At 43.6% G+C, this 20,222-nt stretch overlaps 1 protein-coding gene and 1 long non-coding RNA gene across 2 annotated transcripts in view; one reads left to right on the top strand and one right to left on the bottom strand.

Moving 5' to 3' along the window:
- Positions 1-20,222, top strand: part of LOC146425456 (microtubule-associated protein 1B-like) — a 110,728-nt gene that overhangs the window by 19,429 nt on the left and 71,077 nt on the right. The gene's annotated exons all lie outside the window — the stretch shown is intronic.
- On the bottom strand, positions 4,536-18,241 carry LOC146425457 (uncharacterized). The gene is made up of 2 exons (XR_014846596.1): positions 18,203-18,241; positions 4,536-4,971 (listed from the first exon to the last, which is right to left on the bottom strand). It is a non-coding gene; the product is annotated as an uncharacterized LOC146425457 (long non-coding RNA).

Genomic DNA, 20,222 nt, shown 5'->3' with positions numbered 1-20,222 from the left:
TCATATACCAATAATAACTTCCATCTTATGTTAACTTCACAATGACAAAAAATTCAAACAATGAGTTGTAACATATACATGCTGGAAAAGGAATTGTGTATCTGGTAGTGAGAGCAAGTGGAGAGTGTTGGAAAGAGATCTGTTGAAATTGCAGCTGTTGCTACGAGTCTTAATTTTAAAAAAAGTTTCACCTGCATAAAACTGAATATCCTGCTTCACAAAAGATGGAGTAAAAGAATTCTGTGTGTGAATGAAGCCATTGGGGGCCCTTCTGCAAAACTCCCACACCTGCCATTTTGTCCATCAGCTTCCACCTGGAATACATGACTCTATCATTGGTTTACATTCAAGTCCTTGTATACATTAAAATATTTTTTAATTAATGTACAAATGAGACCATATGCCAAGGTCAGTGTGTTGGTTTGAAAACAAACCAGTGGGAGATCACAAGTCAAGAATGAAATTAAAAATAAGTGAAATAATACAAGGAAAAGCACTGACAAAGTCAAATACAACCTAACACCCTGTTAGGGTGGTGGTAGCAGTCCAACTGAAGTAATCCAGTTGAAGCGGTGATCCTGTGAAGGTCTAGTCTCCAGCTGAAGGTCCAGTGGTAGCTCTTGTCCTCTGGGAACCCAGTAGACAGGGCTCCCTCAGGCAGTTTCAAGGCCAGGTTATATCCAGGTGGGAACACCTGGCTCCTCCCTCCTGGGCAGAGCATCCCACAATGGGATGAGATAAGTCCATGAGTCACACGGTGGGTCCCTGATGGCCCATTGCTTGTCATCTGGGGTGGGTCATTAGCAGGTGATAGCAGCTAACGGCCCACAGCTGGTGGTAATAGAATACTTAAATGCATCTATATTGCAACCTAGGACAGTCAGCAATATGGATTTTATTTAACAATAAACGTGAGGCAGAGAGAGAGAGAGATATCAAGCAGAAGATAGTCACCATCCATGGATCCAGTGGTGTCCTATTGGTCCTTCTTCACCCTGGGCTTCGCGGTGGTGGGGGTCCCTAGGTCATTCTTATGGTGGTACCACCTTTATCCAGTCCATGTTCTGGGTGTCCACAGAGGCGTATTCCTAATTTACATGTGAATTTGCATGCTAAATAAGGATGGATGCATCCTCCTGCACATGCTTCCTCCAAGATTTCAGGGGGCTTTGGTGGCTGTTGGTGGCTGCAGATGCCCTATGCAAGAGATACATTGGTGCTGGCTGCAGATCCAGGTGCTCCTGTCTATAGACTGCTGGGAGTATCCCCTAGTACTTCATTGTATGAGTAGGTGTTTTAACACATTTTGGGTGGATCTGTCCCTCTCTTCCCCTCCACCCCAGTGGAATGGGGAGGAGAATTGAAGTAAAACTTGTAGGTTGAGATAAGAACAGTTTAATAATTGAAAATAAAGTAAAATACAATAATAATGGAAAATAATGATAATAAAAAGGAAAAAAAACAACCAAGTGATGCACAATGCAATTGCTCACCACCCAGTGACCGATGCCAGTCCTCCCTTCGCGAACCCAGATTGGCCGCCCTTCTGGGTAACTCCCCCCAGTTTATATACTGGGTATGATGTTCTATGGTGTGGAACACCCCTTTGGTCAGTTCAGGTCACCTGTTCCAGCTATGCTCCCTCCCACTTTCTTCTGCAAACCTTCTGACTGGCAGAGCATGAGACAAGGAAAAAAGTCCTTGACTTAGGATAAACATGACTTAGCAAAACCCAAACCATCAGTGTGTTACCAACACCATTCTCATTCTGAATCCAAACCACAGCACTGTAATGGCTAGTGAGAAGAAATTAACTCTACCTTAGCTGAAAACAGGACAACATGTAAGAAAGATATGCACTTTAGTCAGTAATAGTCACAAATAGAAAGCTGGATAGTTTTGTGACAGAGACCCATGCTTTTGCATCAAACCCTCAGATGGTCCCACCAAAAAGATGATAGGTACTTTTGACTTGTAGTTTCTGGTTGCAATCTGTTCCCAGAGTTAAGAAAAGCCAGTGCTCCTGTTGACTGGGGTTTGCATGCTGTCTGTGGGATCCATGTGTGCAGCAGCAACTCATAAATGTAAGGACATTATTTTTATGGTTCCTGGATGTTCTACTGGTCAGAATTAGTCTGTTTTAGATTCAAAACCAGTTGCTGATACAAGACAAAAATCAAGTTAAAATTATATAAAAATAATTAAACATTGTATTAGAAAATGAATGTGTGAATTTCAGTATTATTTTGATGTTGCAACTTTATGTACTTGTTACGAGTGGAGACAGAGGGTAGATAGATTTTACCAGCTGCTTAGGCCTATGGCAACTAGTGATCAACCTATTCAGAGCGACCAGCACCCCAAAAAGCCAGTCTCACTCACAAGTCCTTATAAAGATGGCCGATTTAGGTCTAATATAAAATAGATTACTGTTAATTAGACACAAGAAAGAACAGAGCAAAGAACCAAAGAACTTATTACTACACAATACATGAGAAGCTACTCATAGCTAAACAAACCTATATATATATACACATAGCCCAAAAATAGGGAGACTAAAAACAATAGTGTTTAAAAGGTACCTATTAATATTATAATGGCTAGCAAAGAATACAATTTAGGAAACCAATAATCTTACCAAAATCCAATTTTGGTGCTGGGATACATCAGAATCCGCTCAATCTTGCAAGAAGTTACCACAGAGCTGTGTCCAGACTCTGGGGAGAGGCTTTCCTCATGCTCCAGTGTCCATGTAGAAAAGCTTCTACCTTTTCTGAGATTTCATGTGTGTTTTATAGGATAAGAATATGCCAAGTGGGTCACTAAAAATTTCTCACATTCTCTCTTCATTCAACAGGGTAGTGTTTTTTAGACTTTTGGGTGCCATCAGATGACCCTGATTAGGCTGTTTACCTAATCTGAGCCATCCATCTTCTGTGACCGAGCAGGGAGAGAGAAATGGGGGGGGCAACGTCCTGCCACAGTACTTTAGTACTTGAGGGCTTTTCTATAATGGTGAGATGAGTCACTCTCCTGTTGAGGCACAGATTAACTCCACAACTCAAATAGTTATGAAGTAGTGTTTATTCCAGTGCTGGAAGGTGCATAGGGGGTAGCCCCTCCAAAAGCATGTATACTGTCAGTAGCACTTCACTTGGTTTATATCGGGTTACAGGTTACATATGCATGAAGTTACACAATGCCCCTATACATATTCATTACCTATCCCCACTTCGTATTATAATGAGTTCAAAGTTCATTTAAATATGCTCACGCGGGTGCAGCGTCACTTAATTGAGTCAGTGGTCTTCGAGGGGCGTATGATAAAGTAACCGGAGTATTCCTTGGGACAAACTCTGCACCCTGTCTTCTTGCACATGCTCCCTTGGTTTTTGGTCTAAGTCCAAACCTTAGAGCTGACTTGAGCTAGCTCTGGGGTCTGAGAGCAGGATGTTCAGTCACAGTGGGTGATTTTTATCAATTATTTGGCCTTCTTTTCTGTATCCTCCCTTCTGCTAGGCAGGCACAAAATCATTAAGCAAATGATATATTATTTTCAACAAGCAGCTCCTAGTAAATCATTATCCAACCCCTGGCCTCTTAAATCAGTTCCAGAAAATTATTATTCAGCTTCTAGCCCCCCTAAATCACTGTGTCCTTTTGTCCCCATTTCCTGCATAGTTGTATGTGGGAGATTCTGCCTATCAGAACTGTGGAATGCTTAGGGTTTTATTTAACAAACAAATAAACTAACAAACCCTTTCCAAGGAATTAGACAGGTTCTTAGTAGTTTAATATTAGGCTGTGTAATCTCTGAATAACTCTAATGAGCTACGGAGACTTTCACATGGAAGTCAACGCCCCTTTGCCGAGCTAGGCAGCCTTTGGAAGCTCTTCCAATTTTACGTCAGTTCTGTAGCTCTTCTGGTGAAAAGACTGATCCCACCTTGAGTCACAAATAAGGTTTTCTAAGTCTTTGTCATAGTTTAACCCCAGCCAGCCCCTAAGTACCACACAGACACTTGCTCACTCCCCACCCCCCCAACCCCCACCAGTGGGATTGAGGAAATGGGGAGTGAATCAGAAGAATAAAAGCTAGAAAACTCCTGGGTTGAGACAAAGACAGTTGAATAGGGAAAGCAAAAGCCGTGCACATAAGCAAAACAAAACAATAAATTCATTCACTGCTTCCCACAGGCAGGCAGGTGTTCAGCCATCTCCAGGAGAGCAGGGCTCCATCACACAGAGACTCGGGAAGACAAACACCATTACTCAAAGCATCTGTTCTCCCTTCTTCCCCTCACTTATATACTGAGCATGATGTCATCTGGTCTGAAACATCCCTTTAGTCAGTTGAAGTCAGATGTCCCAGCTGCATCTCCTCCCAACTTCCTATGCACCCCCAGCCCCCTTGCCAGCACAGCAGTACAAAAAGCAGAAATGGCCTTGGCTCTGTACAGGCCCTGATGAGCAATAATAAAAACACCTCTATATTATTGTAATAGTTTGAAAACAAACCAGTGGGGGATCGCAAGTCAGGATTATAATTTAATAGGAAAATTAAAAATAAGTGCAATAATACAAGGAAAAATACTGACAAACTCAGATAAAACCTGACACCCTGTTAGGGTGGTGGTAGCAGTCCAAATGAAGTAGTTCAGTTGAAGCAGTGATCCTGTGGAAGGTTTGGTCTGGTCTCCTCCTGAAGGTCCAGTGGTAGCTCTTGACCTTTGGGTATCCAGAAGACAGGATTTCTTGGGCAGTTCCAAAGCCAGGTTATATCCAGGTGGGAATGCTTGGCTCCTCCCTCCTGGGTGGAGCATCTCACAATAGGATGAGATAAGTCCATGAGTCATGTGGTGGGTTCTTGATGGCCCATTGACTGTTATCAGGGGTGAGTCATAGCAGGAGATAACAGCTAATGGCCCACAGCTTGTGGTAATAGAATACTAAATACATCTATATTGTAACCTAGGAAAATTATCAACCCTGTGTTCAGCACAAATCCAAAACACAGCCAAAACCAGGCACTGGGAAGAAAATTCACCTTACCCCAGCTAAAACCAGCACACCAGCTTAGAGAAGAGGACAAAACACAAAGTCAGGGCCTGCACTAAGCAGTCTCCAAGGCCAGGCACAAGGACAATAATCACAGGAAAAAGGACATGCAAAGCATTTCAATTTCCTTCAACAGTGTAGAACTACTCTCCAGTGCATCAAACAAAATAATACAATCATGCTTTAGAGCTGTACTTACCTAAAAAATATGTAGTTTTGAACTCTGGATTGTTTAATGGCCTGTGTGCTCCCTTTTTAATTACATTAATTTAAATTAAAAGAAAATTCCAGACAGAGGAATCAGTTTCTTGGGGAGACTATGGAAGAAACTTAGATATTTACTTTGTTTTACAGGTTTTCTGCTTTTTTCAGTTTTGCATAGCATTCTATAGATTTGCAGAGTTGTTCTTTCAGCCCATTCTTAATTTGATTCTTTTTCCCTGATGATGTTGGACACAGCTGGGCATCTATGAAATTACCTGTGTCCTCCTGTGCTTTTCAGGCCTAAGTACTCTGAGTGTCAAATGAGATTTTAACACAGTGTCTGCTGCATTCCAGGGACATGGTAGTTAGTGTGGTGTATTGAGCCCAGGGCAACGTTTAGTCTCCCTTCTCGTCGTGTAGTCACAAAAAAAAAAAAGCACAGAGGACTTGAAAAGAAGGGCCTACTCGAAAAGCGCTTTTTTTTTTTTTTGTTATCAGAAGTGAAAGAAAGAGAAAGAAAGAGAGAGAGAGAGAGGGGGGAGAAGGAGGGGACAAAGAAATGGTGCAAGGCAGCCCTATGTAGATCTATCCTGCCATCACCAGTTGAGCTGGTACATTTGCCCAGGACAGTGCAGCTTCAGACTTCAGTCCCTGGGAGCAGAATGATCACATGAATGATGGTGTTGCCCGAACCGAGGAAACACAAAACAACCGAAGTTATTTTATGCAGTGCTTTATTGAGGGCCCTGGGGACCTGGGACTCGCGTCCAAAAGTCAGAGCCCCAACCTGCTACAAAATCACTGAGTATATATATGTTTTCTTTCCAAATTGCTTCATCTCAACGAATTTGATTTCTAGACACATCTACCTGATTTATGATTGCATTGTGACTTTGTTTTTCGTTAACTGAACATTCTTTATCATCATTCATCTACTACACCCTATTAGATAAGTCACACACTCCACTTAGCAGATTACTTAAATAAACTGTTCTATAGCTACATTCCTTAGACAAGTCTTTCTACCCTCATCAGTATGCTCTATTGATCCTTTTGATCGCTACTGGCAACTTCGCTACACAACAGTGTTTACACTCAGGCCTACTGATCCCTCCAAGCCTTAGCATGACTACTACTAAAGTCTTTATTCATGGTTTTGCAACAAGTCCCCCCTTTTGAGCATTCTTCAATTTCCAAGTTGCAAGGATGCTCAAATCTCAAAGTCTTTCTTCTCTATTTGCTGGAGGAGGTGTGGAAGACGTTGCATTCCTGGTCATTGCATTGATCAGCCTTCGGGTATGTAGGCGCTCCCTTCCAATGGTTCCTAAAATACATTTATAAACTCCAAAGATAATTAGAATCAAAATCAAAAACATTATCGCATACTGAATCACCGATGATATCCATCCAGATACCTGGAGTCCTAAAGAGCTAAACACTTCTCCAATCCAATTATGTTCTGCTTCCCTTTCGAGATCTTTTGTTTTGTCTTCTATTTGTTCTAATTGTGAAATGTCCTTTTCCACATCAATAGTTACATTTGGGATATGGATGCAACAATGATCAATTTTCTGGCTCAAATATCCACACACTCCATGTTCCTTCAATAGGAGCATGTCAAGAGCCATTCTATTTTGTAATGTCATTCTTGTGGTAGCCTGTAACTGAATATTGAAATCTTTAAATCCTTTCTTAGTGGCTGCTGCCAATCTTTCAGTCTGCCCCATTAGTTTGTAGAGCATATCCCTGTTCCGATATGAAGCTACAGGTGCAAACAAGGATTCCAAAGCCCACCCGAATTTAACTCCACTGGTTGGCTCATGCCATTCGTTTTCATCATCCAAGTCTCATTTAGTCCTAGCTGATTGTCGAGTCAAATTAGACTGTTTCCAAAACGGACATAAGGTCGGAATTCCTAAAGTAATTTGTGTGACAGGCCCATCTATTGGCATATGGGTGGTCCACTTGCCATGCCCCATAACCCAAACTAGGTTTCCTGGACTTCTGATAGTAGTAGATTTACAACTGATGTTTCTCTTCCCATTTTTATCTCCTTGAATTTGGTCTGTAATTGTATGGTTGTATCCTCGACATTCACATCCCCATTTTAGCAAGACTCTTACTGGTACGAGCCCTATTTTATCTTGTGGTGTGTCACATGTGATTACTTGGGTACAATTCCAAATGTCTTTTTGGTCCCTCTTCTCCCGTCTGGTAGTCTGGAGGTTCATTACCTCAGTGTAAGTCTGGTTTTTACTTCCTGTCCATTGTATGCACCAATTAACTTGTCCTAAGTAGCTATATGTTTCTAAAAGGCTTGGTCCCCAAATTGTTCCCCATTCGTCTTCTAAAGACTGGGTCTGGGTAACATTTTGACAGACTTCTTCCTCTCTAACCTTTTGTTCCTTGAGAGTCACTTTGTTACACGGTTCTGAAACAGGCCCTGAAACAACACACTTATTACCTCTTGATGTTGTCAGCCATGCATAATATCCTGGCATTTGCCTGCATTGGTGTTCAGTAACCCTCCGGACCAACATACAACCCTCTTTCCAGTCATAGTACTCATTAGGAACCAATCTACAGCTCCAAGTTACATTTACATATGCCTCAGGCAAATCAGTGACGGGAACTATTCCCCATGGAATTGGTTCTCCCGCTGCTCGAGGCAGAGGTAAACAAGCAGTGATTTTAGAAACATTCTGCATTTCTCCAAAGTCTCGAATTAAACCTACAATTAAGTTTTCTCGTTCTGGGTTATGGTGAAAAACCCAGGTTTTATTTCCAATTTCAACATCTCTAATTCTTCTTTTATTTATTCGTGCCCTAGTAAGGGATACCAAAGTCACAGCGTGTGTCCACCATGCATCTTGGGCAATCCAACACCAATATGTCCCTTCATCCTCTGGTTGAACATCCTGTATCACTAAAGTTAACATGCCTCCTAATCGCTTCTCTAATTGGTATTTCCCCCCTTCCTGGACATTTCCTTTCTTAAACCACCATCCGAACTCAGAGAAAACAATTCCACGCTCTGGTTGGCAAACTAAAACTACAGAAGTACCACGGACCGCCTGGTAAATTCCATGGGTAGTTCTTAACCCATCCATTAGATGACTTTTTCCTTGTACTTCTCTCTTCCCGTACCCCATCATAGAACCACAGCTTATCACACAGAGATATAATCCCTCATTTTTCCCTACACGTGCCTGAGTATCATTTAACCATCCAATTCCACTATTGCTTCCTGCCTGCAGGTCACTCTTTCCTTCCGGCCTTTCCCACATTATCTGTCTAGCTAATTTCCACCAAGTAACCGTGAACATGCTGCTACATTCATGTTGGGCTGTGAATGAGCAATTTATTTTTGAGGGTGGACCATCCCACATGTCAACTGATGCTTGGTAAGGTGAGACTTTTATTGCCGAGTTGCTTTGCCATGTCATAACCCCTAGTGCGATTCGTTTATAATCAAAACTCCACCTAATTTTTACCAGACATGTATATATCCCAGCACTTTCCATGCTAACGTTGGTAAGCTGTAATGTGGTATTGCCTCTTTGTGTGTCCTTATCCCAAAATGTACTATTGATAACATTAGTGAGTGTTTGCTCTTTGCTCCAATATGTACTTATCTCATCGACTCCAGCTCCCTGGTCATCAGTGATTTCACAAGTCAAGTTTACAGTCATTCCTTCCATTGCTCCGATTACAGGATCTGAAACAGTGACAAGTACATGTTCATCAGCGGGTAATATTTTTAGCATAACCAGAAATACAGCAATTACAATTTTCATTTTGCTCGTAAAATCAATCGCGTGGGGGACACGACTTGGGATTCCCACTGAGTTGGCATCTTCTTGACTCGCGTGTAATGTATCCAGGAGTCGATTCCAGCCACTTTGATTGCTGTGAATGTTGTTAGTATCACCTGATACGGGCCATCCCATAATTCTCTCAGTGGGTCTGTGAACCAGTTCTTCACATATACTTGGTCTCCTGGTTGGACATCATGCACAGGGTTTTCCAGTGGAAGAGGTCTGTTCCACTGCAGGGCTCCACGCAAGGCACTGAGAACTCTATGCAGAGAAACAACATAATTATATACTGCCTGATCCCCTACCACATGTGGGTCTCCTTTTAAAATAGTTGCATGGTAAGGTTTTCCATATAGTATCTCATAGGGGCTCACGCCTAATCTTTCCCTTGGCTTAATTCTAATTCGGAGGAGAGCAAGTGGCAAAGCCTGAGGCCATTGTAATTTGGCTTCTTGACAGATTTTCTTAATTTGGCCCTTTAAAGTTTGATTCATTCTTTCTACTTGCCCACTAGATTGCGGTCTCCAAGGAGTATGGAGATTCCAAGCAATATCTAACATCCGTGCTACATCCTGCACAATATTAGCAATGAAGTGAGGACCCCTATCTGATGACAACCCCAAAGGTACTCCAAATCTAGGTATTATCTCTTTCAAGAGAGTTTTCACTACTTCTTTTGCCTGATTAGTCCTACACGGAAAGGCCTCTGGCCACCCTGAAAAGGTACACACATACACCAGGAGATATTTATACCCTTGTGCTTTGGGTAATTCTGAAAAATCCACCTGCCAATAATCTCCCGGTTCTGGTCCTACTTGTAATTTTCCCATCTGAATCTGTTTCCTGACAATAGGATTATTCTTTAAACAAACTGGGCACATTGCATTCACCCGTTTTGCCAACGTTAACATCTGATTGGAAATTATTTCATTCTTCAAAAATTGTACCAATGCTTCTGCTCCCCAATGACTTTTGTTATGTTCAGCTATGAGGATGGCCTTCATTATCTGTATGGGAACAACTACTTGTCCTGTATTGGTTATGTACCATCCTGTTGCTCCTTTCCGAGCTTTCAATAACATGGCTAGTTTCTCATCATCCTGTGAATACTTTGGAGCTTGTTGCATATAAGGTGTAACAGGGTTTACCTTAGTTGGTATGAGAGCCATCTGAGTCCATACTTGACGAGCTGCCTGCTTTGCAGTTACATCTGCTAAATGATTACCTTGGTAGATTTTTCCTTCTTCATTCCGATGTCCCCGGACATGCATAACGGCCACTCGCTCTGGTCGGTGTACAGCATCCAACAATGCTAACACTTCTGTGCGATGTTTTATTACAGCCCCTTGGGAATTAAGAAGTCCTCTTTCTTTCCATAGTGCTCCGTGAACATGCACCACACCAAAGGCATACTTGGAATCAGTCCAAATATTTACCGTTTTCCCAGTGCTCAATATCAAGGCTCGAGTGAGTCCAATGATCTCAGCCTTTTGGGCTGACATACCTGGTGGCAAGGCTTGTTCCTCCACAACTCGAGTAACTGTAACCACTGAATATCCCGCATACCTGGTACCGTTTTCCATAAAACTGGAACCATCGGTAAATAATTCCCAGTCTGGAGCATCCAGGGGTTCATCCTTCAAATCCGGTCGGCTCGAATAAACTTGTTCAATCACTTCCACACAGTCATGGGAGAGCTCATGTTCTTCCATCTCACTGTGGAGGAACTCTGCTGGATTAATATGATTAGTCATTTGGAGTTCTATGTCATCTTGTTCTCTTAGAATAGCTTGATACTGCAGCATTCTACTGGAAGATAGCCAATGACCCCCCTTTTGCTCCAAGACAGCTAGTACCATCTGGGGAACATACACCGTCATTCTTTTTCCCATGGTAAGTTTCCTGGCTTCCTGAATGAGAAGTACCGTAGCCGCAACGGCCCGCAAGCATGACGGCCAACCGGTACTTACAGTGTCCAGTTGTTTGGAGAAATATCCCACAGGCCTCTTCCAGGATCCCAACTTCTGGGTTAGAACTCCCAATGCTAGTTTCTGCCTTTCGTTCACATATAATTGAAAGTCTTTGTTTAAATCTGGCAACCCCAAGGCTGGGGCTTCTTTTAATGCTTGTTTCAAATCCTGGAACTCCTTCTCCCTGTTTGTATTCCATTTCAATTGGGATTCTTTTAGAGCCTCATATAGGGGTTTTGCTATCAGGCCGAAATTCGGAATCCATAGCCTGCACCATCCAACCATTCCCAGAAAGGATCTTAACTCCTGGTGATTTCTAGGGAGTGGAATGGAGCATATAGCTTCAATTCTATTAACCCCCAAACGTCTGAGGCCTTGTGTTAGCTCACATCCTAGGTACAGGACGCTTTCTCTGACCAGTTGTACTTTTTCCTTGGATACCTTGTATCCTGCTTGCCCCAACATATTCAATAATGCAACAGTTAATCGGAGGCATACCTTCTTATCTTCTGTGGCCAAAAGAATATCATCTACATACTGCAATACTACATAAGAATATGGAGATTCTCTCACCTGAGTCGTTTTCCATTCTTCTAATTCCTTTGCCAATTGATTACCAAAGATGGTAGGGCTGTTTTTGAATCCTTGAGGCAGTCTGGTCCAGGTGAGCTGTTTCTTCCTTCCTGTCATTGGTTCTTCCCATTCAAAGGCAAAATACTTCATGCTCTCTATTGCCAGTGGGATGCAGAAGAAGGCATCCTTTAAATCAATCACAGTGAACCATTTAAATCGTTCCGATACAGATGTTAACAATGTGTAAGGGTTGGCAACCACCGGGTGAATGTCTTTAACTATCTCGTTTATAGCCCTTAAATCTTGAACTAATCTATACTTACCATTTGGTTTCTTCACCGGGAATATAGGAGTATTATACTCTGATTCACATTCCTTTAATAATCCTTGCACTGTAAACTGTGCTATCAGCGGAGCTACTCCCTGCCGAGCCTCTGCTTTAATGGGATACTGTTTTATCCTAACCGGTTTAGCTCCTTCTTTTAGCTCAACTACCACCGGCTGGGCAACCTTTGATTTTCCCGGAGTTCCCGCCTCCCAAACCCAGGGTACCACTGCATGTTCAATCTCTGTTGGGATCGGTGCCGGGTCCATTTCCTTTATTGCAAATATTTTCCCGGTTTCTTCATCCGGAATTTCCAATTTAACTCGACCCTGTTCAAATATAATTTTAGCATTTAATAGAGACAGCAAATCCCGTCCAAACAGAGGCTGAGGGCAGTTTGGCATATACAAAAACTGATGATCCAGTTCCTTTCCTCCGAATTTTAAATTAAGGGATTGTAGAAAAGGCCTTTCCTCCAATTGTCCTGTAGCTCCTATTACCTGTATAGTTGTGTCACTTATGGGTCCCAACCGTTTATTTAAAACTGAGTGAGTAGCCCCTGTATCAACCATAAATTCCTGCTCCTGTCCGCCTATTTCTATTATCACCTTCAGATCCCGGTCTAGTCTGTTTTGATTCTTATAGTTTCCTAACATCATTGCCTGTGCTTGTGTCTGGGCGCCATCTACCGGCGGTACGGGGAAACCTCCCATCAACCCTACATTACTCATCCCAATCCCATTTCGTACAGGACATTCATTCTACCAGTGTCCGAATTGACGACAAAATGCACACTGATTAGGACCCAACTGTTCCTGTCCACCCTGGCTCATCCCTGCGACTAAAAATCCTCCTCTCCCCCGAGCGAATCCTCCCCGTCCCTGTCCAATTCCCCTTCCTCCCCTTCCCCGGCCCCTTAACCCCCCCCGAACCGCAGACTGCTGAATTACTGCAAGAATTCCGGCTTGTTGTCGTTTAGCCGTTTCCTTTTCTCTATTATTATAAACTTTCCAAGCTACCTCCAACAGCTTATCTAAGCGTCGTGTGTCTTCCCCTTCTAATTTCTGCAACTTTTTCCTAATATCCTCTTGTGACTGTCCCATAAACAACAATGCCAATTGTAACTGACCTTCTTCCTTCTCCACATCCAAACTAGTGAAACGCCGTGCTGCCTCTTTAAGTCTCTCTAAAAATGCTGAAGGGGATTCATTCTTTTCTTGTTTTATTGAATATAGCTTAGACCAATTTAGGGTTTTAGGCATCCCAGTCCGGACGCCTTCAATCAATAATTCCTGATACCTTTTTAACCTCTGTAAACCTTCTAACTCATTCGGATCCCACTCTGGATCATCCCCAGGGACCAACTGATCTATTGTTTCCCCCATTATCAATCGTAACCGGAGTTGTTCCCTAGCTCGTTCTTTGGTTGCTCATAAGACCATCTCTTTTTCTGTAGAATCCATTAATGTATCTAATAACACTTGTAAATCATTCCAATCCGGATTCTGAGTTTTAATTATCATCTTCACCACCCTGGCCACCCGCTCTGGGTCCTCCCGATAACTCCCAGCTGATTGTTTCCAAATCACCAAATCCCCTGGAGAAAAAGGTACTTTGATAATAACTTTCTCACCACGGGGGCCCATGGCTTCCCTTAAGGGGGCTATCATTCGGGGTTCCTCTTGATTCCGCCTTCCCTGTCTAGTCCGTGCCGCTATGGGGGTTCTTTGTATGCTTCGGGAGCTTGGGGAAGGAGTTTGGGGACGGAGGGTGACTGAGGTATGACTTACTCCAAGTCCTTCCGGGGATTGTATATTATTTTCCTCATTAGTCTCATCCTCATCAGTATCAGTATCATCTATGTCTCTGTCCTAGGTTGCAATATTGATGTAGTTAAGTATTCTATTACCACCAGCTGTGGGCCATTAGCTGCTATCACCCACTCCGGATGACAGGCAATGGGCCATCCGTTAGCTATTATCACTTGCTAACGACCCACCCTGCATGACAGGCAATGGGCCATCAGGGACCCACCGTGTGACTCATGGACTTATCTCATCCCATTGTGAGATGCTCTGCCGAGGAGGGAGGAGCCAGGTGTTCCCACCTGGATATAACCTGGCCTTGGAACTGCCTGAGCTAGCCCTGTCTACTGGGTCCCCAGAGGACCAGAGCTACTACTGGATCTTCAGCTGGAGACTAGACCTTCACAGGATCACCGCTTCAACTGGACTACTTCAGTTGGACTGCTACTACCACCCTAACAGGGTGTTAGGTTGTATCTGACTTTGTCAGTGCTTTTCCTTGTATTATTTCACTTATTTTTAATTTCAATCTTGACTTGTGATCTCCCACTGGTTTGTTTTCAAACCAAGACAGTCTCCCTCCCCACTTCTGCACGGCGGAGCAGAGGGAACAGGACAAGGTGGGGTAACCATTAAAGATAAATCTTCACCTTGACTAGAAAACCGTACTGCACATTTCACACAGGTTTCACGCGCTTTGCACCCAATACATTCATTTTCATCAGTCCCCGCTTGCAACAATAGCATACCACACTCCTTTTGCCATTCTGTTTTAGACCCCAAATAACGGAACAAATCCAAATAAGGTACCTCATCCCATTTCTCATTATCCCTTAGATAATACATCAATGAATTAATTATGTTCTCATCAACAGTACCATTGACAGGCCATTCCGGTCCACCCTCAGAAGCATAGAGAGGCCACACATGATTACAAAAATCTATCATTTTTCCTTTGCTTAAGTCTTGGTAAAACCCAGCACTTTTCCATCTTCCCAGCAAGCATCCTAATGGGGTGTTCCCCGGTACTTTACCATTAGCTTGTACCAATGCTTTAAAGGTTTTAAAAGGCATCATAGCAAAACAGAAAGTAACATGCAGAGAATAACAGGTAACATGCAGAGAATACAGATATCAACAGCACCAAGTATAGAAAGAGGACAGCAACCAAACCAACCAACTTGCCACTTCTCGTCGCCGCGAGGGGCAAGTGCTGAACCTGCGTAGCTTTCGCTTCGTCTTATGGTCAGCGCCTAGGCATCCCCAAGACGTCTATAACCCAACCCTGCGAGGTTCGCCGCCTCGTCTTATGGGCAGGTACCCAGTATTAAACAAATAAAGCACCTTACGGGCTTACCTCCTGCAGTTGTCTGACAGGCGCGGGGGTCGGGCACGAACCGATGACTCCCCGAGAATCACCCGGTGCCGGCGTGGAGTAGATCAGGACGTGAACCGCCCCAGCCACCTTCGGAGTCCTGCCGCGGTCGCCAGAAAACTGTTGCCCGAACCGAGGAAACACAAAACAACCGAAGTTATTTTATGCGGTGCTTTATTGAGGGCCCTGGGGACCTGGGACTCGCGTCCAAAAGTCAGAGCCCCAACCTGCTACAAAATCACTGAGTATATATATGTTTTCTTTCCAAATTGCTTCATCTCAACGAATTTGATTTCTAGACACATCTACCTGATTTATGATTACATTGTGACTTTGTTTTTCGTTAACTGAACATTCTTTATCATCATTAATCTACTACACCCTATTAGATAAGTCACACACTCCACTTAGCAGATTACTTAAATAAACAAACTGTTCTATAGCTACATTCCTTAGATAAGTCTTTCTACCCTCATCAGTATGCTCTATTGATCCTTTTGATCGCTACTGGCAACTTCGCTACACAACAGTGTTTACACTCAGGCCTACTGATCCCTCCAAGCCTTAGCATGACTACTACTAAAGTCTTTATTCATGGTTTTGCAACAATGGGGCCTCTTAGAAGACCATCAGTAGTGATTATTTTACGTTCCTCATCACATCAGTATTTAACTTTGCCACAGCACTGTGTTGGCAGGGCTCTACCGCCATGTTTCAAAGACAGCTTTGGTGTCTCTTTCAAGGGCAGTTTTTGCAAGAAAAAAGCATAGAATAAAGACTTTATTCTGTGACACTGACATCTGAAACTATTTTTCCCAAATTCCTGATTTGTTCTTTCTTCAACTTATTTTAAAAGTTGTATCCTATTTCCTTCTACTTTCCTAAAGTGTGTGAAATGCTGAATTCTGATATTAACAGATGTTTTCAAGACTTAGAGAAGTTTGTGTTCATCCTAGATGACACTTCTTCCTTTCCCTGTTGCTGTTCCTCCTGCAGTCTTCCTATATGTCACAGTCAGTCAAGATGGTTTAATGGAATGTGAATGGTACCTTGTCAGCACTGGCACTTCCAGGCTTTCTCTCTTTCATGAAACCATGCTGCAGCTAACAACTGAGGAATTTTAAGAAATGAGTTTAGAAAAAGCTGTGGTCAGGGATATCTTTGCTGACAAGTGATGCTTTGTAGTCTTCTACTACTACTACTCCTGGCTTCCCTCTGCTATTAAGTACATTGGAGGCTACTTCTGGCACTTCCACCTCTTTTTTTTCGTCTTCTCTTTGAGCAAATTGCTGTCTATCAGGGATTGTTTTAGATTTAGACCAAAGTTCTTTCTGAAACCCACCAAATATTATTCCCTATAATATTCTCCCACCAAATATTAGTGAGGCGCAGACAGATTTCACAACTCAGAAATTTATGAAGTAGACATGCTTTTTATTCCAGCTGGGGTGCATGGGGGGTAGCCCCTCCGAAAGCATGCATGCCATCAGCAGGACTTCATTGGTTTATATCAGGTTACATATGCATGAAGTTACACAATGCCCCTATACATATTCATTACTTATCCCCACTTCGTATTATAATGAGTTTAAAGTTCATTTAAATATGCTTGCGCAGGGTCACTTAATTAATTGAGTCAGTGGTCTTTGAGGGGCATATGATAAAGTAACCGGAGTATTCCTCGGGATGAACTCTTCACCATCTCTTTGCACATGCTCCCTTAGTTTTTGGTCCAAGTCCAAACCTTAGAGCTGATTTGAGGTTCAGGTTCAGGTGGGAATGCTCAGTACCTCCCCCAGGGTGGGGGGAGGGGGGAATTTCACAAGGGACTGATATAATACTGTGAGTCATGGGTTATATTGGGAGTCTTTGATGATCTAAGTCGTTGCAGCTGCCTATTCTGCTAGTGCAATTGAGTCCATTATGGCTCATTAGCAGAGATGACCCCTCAGGCTGGGTGTGACTGTCCTGGTGCTTCCCCGGAGGGGAGTTATCACAGCTGAGTCATTTGTGTGAAGGAAAAGAAACACTATGCTGCCTTGCAGGGTTTGCCTCTTTTTCCTTATCTCGTTTAATACTCAGCTTGTAGCCTGAGATGTCAGGTGTGCACTGGGCAGCTACTGCAAACGATCCATCATTAACAGTTTATCAGAAATTATGTAGAAGGGTGTAAGAATACAGTTTGGTTGCATCCACATAGTGCTAAACTTGCACCCTAGTCCTTGTAACCAGGACAGTGTGAAAGGCTTAGACACTGAATATCCTCACCAAATTTCTAAAGAAGTCTTAAGAGTTATTTTTCAAGGTTCTGTGAAATAAGAGACATCATGGGAAAGTAAAAGGAATCTCAGTCCTGCGGGTCTATTAATATTTTCTCATTATCTCTACTGTCTTTTAAATTATCACTATTTTAAACCATTAAACTTTTCTGGTACAAAATTAATTTGCAGAAATTTTAATAATTTTCTAAACTCATTCCCAGCAAAGTTTCTACACAAAATTCAACATGATACCATGGAGTTACAACTGCTTATTTTAAAAAGAAAGTGAAATGAGTAACTTAATGTATTGGTTTGAAAACAAACCAGTGGGAGATCACAAGTCAAGATTGAAATTAAAAATAAGTGAAATAATACAAGGAAAAAGCACTGACAAAGTCAGATACAACCTAACACCCTGTTAGGGTGGTGGTAGCAGTCCAACTGAAGTAGTTCAGTTCAAGCAGTGATCCTGTGAAGGTCTGGTCTCCAGCTGAAGGTCCAGTGGTAGCTCTGGTCCTCTGGGAACCCAGTAGACAGGGCTAGCTCAGGCAGTTCCAAGGCCAGGTTATATCCAGGTGGGAACACCTGGCTCCTCCCTCCTGGGCAGAGCATCCCACAATGGGATGAGATAAGTCCATGAGTCACACGGTGAGTCCCTGATGGCCCATTGCCTGTCATCCGGGGTGGGTCATTAGCAGCTGGTAACAGCTAACGGATGGCCCATTGCCTGTCATCCGGAGTGGGTCATTAGCAGCTGGTAGCAGCTAACGGCCCACAGCTGGTGGTAATAGAAAACTACATCTATATTGCAACCTAGGACATTATCCACCCCTTATTCTATTACCATCTACACAGTTCTCACTTAAGATAAGGTCTCCTTGTGGTACACAACGGGTTTCCCCATCTGCCTGCATCACCCACCAAGTATATCCAGGTCCTTGGGCAAAAACAACCCCACGGATGGGCTTGCCTTTGCCTGAGGTGGGACTAATCCAAACAGTCTTTCCTAAAAAATCTCTTATGTGTACCACAGGGACTTTATCTCCATCCACTGTGTGCAAAGGTTTGGACTGGGCAGGACCGGCTCGATTGATAGAACCTCTTGTTTTAACCATCCAGGTGGCCTTTGCCAAGTTCAGTTCCCAATTTTAAAAGGTTCCCTCGCCAAGTGCCTTCAAAGTTGTCTTAAGTAGTCCATTGCACCGTTCAACTTTCCCGGCAGCTGGTGCATTGTTGGAAAACGCAGTTTTCCAGCAAAACTTATGCTAACTGAATAAACCTGAGCAGGGCCTCAGCATTCTCAGGCCTCAGTAAAACTCCAACAAGCTACAGTGGCTTGTTTACCTGAGAATGTTCTGTGGGAAGAATGTCAGGAGAAAGATTAGGGAGTCAGAAGTGTTATGAGAAAAGAATAAGGGAGTTAACAGGAGGATCCCTGAATGTGTGAGAACAGACTGCAGGTGTGTGTGTGGCTATGAATAGTAACTTCTGTAACAGTATATAAGTTTCCCGTTTGGTGAAATAAAATGGAGCTTACTTTATATCTCATATTGAGACTGCCGTGAGTTTCCCTCTCGTCGCGTTGTTAGTGCATGATAGGGGATATGGTATATCCATTCAATTCCGTGTTCTCTAGCCCAGGTGCTTATGAGGCCATTCTTGAAATGGGTTCCATTGTCAGACTCGATTCTCTCAGGAGTACCATGTCTCCACAGGACTTGCTTTTCCAGACCCAAGATGGTGTTCCGGGCAGTAGCATGAGGCACAGGGTAGGTCTCTAACCATCCTGTGGTTGCTTCCACCATGGTCAACACGTAGCGCTTTCCTTGGCGGGTTTGGGGAAGGGTGATATAGTCAACTTGCCATACTTCCCCATACCTGTACTTTGACCATCGTCCCCCATACCACAGAGGCTTCACCCGCTTGGCCTGTTTGATTGCAGTGCAAGTCTCACAGCTGTGGATGACCTGTGAGATGTTGTCCATGGTCAAGTCCACCCCTCGGTCACGAGCCCACCTGTATGTCGCATCTCTTCCTTGATGACCAGAGGCACCATGGGCCCAACGAGCTAGAAATAATTCTCCTTTGTGCTGCCAGTCCAGATCCACCTGTGACACTTTCACCTTGGCAGCTCGGTCCACCTGCTCGTTGTTACGATGCTCTTCATTAGCCCGACTCTTAGGTACATGTGCATCCACGTGTCGAACTTTCACGGTCAGCTTTTCTGCCCGGGCGGCGATGTCCTGCCAAATCTCAGCGGCCCAGATGGGTTTTCCTCTGCGCTGCCAGTTGGCCTTTCTCCAGCGATCTAACCATCCCCATAGCGCGTTGGCTACCATCCAGGAGTCAGTATAGAGATAGAGCCTTGGCCATTTCTCTTGTTCGGCAATATCCAAAGCTAGTTGGATGGCTTTAAGCTCCGCGACCTGACTCGATCCACCCTGTCCCTCAGTAGCCTGTGCAACTTGCCGTGTGGGGCTCCATACTGCAGCTTTCCATTTCCGATCTGCGCCTACAATTCGGCAGGAACCATCGGTGAAGAGGGCATAGCGTCTTTCACTCTCTGGCAGCTCGTTATACGGGGGTGCTTCCTCGGCACGTGCTACTTGCTCCTCTGCTTCTTCTGAAGATAATTTAAAAGTCTCACCTTCAGGCCAGTTTGTTATAATTTCCAGAATCCCAGGGCGATTCGGGTTTCCAATACGGGCGCGCTGCGTGATGAGGGCAATCCATTTGCTCCACGTGGCATCAGTGGCATGGTGGGTAGAGGGAACCCTTCCCTTGAACATCCACCCCAGCACTGGCAGTCGGGGTGCAAGGAGAAGTTGTGTTT

The sequence above is a fragment of the Lichenostomus cassidix genome, chromosome W (genome assembly GCF_008360975.1).
Source record: "Lichenostomus cassidix isolate B80296 chromosome W, HeHo_3.0, whole genome shotgun sequence".
Taxonomy (NCBI): Eukaryota; Metazoa; Chordata; class Aves; order Passeriformes; family Meliphagidae; genus Lichenostomus; species Lichenostomus cassidix.
This window is presented reverse-complemented; position numbering and strand designations above follow the sequence as displayed.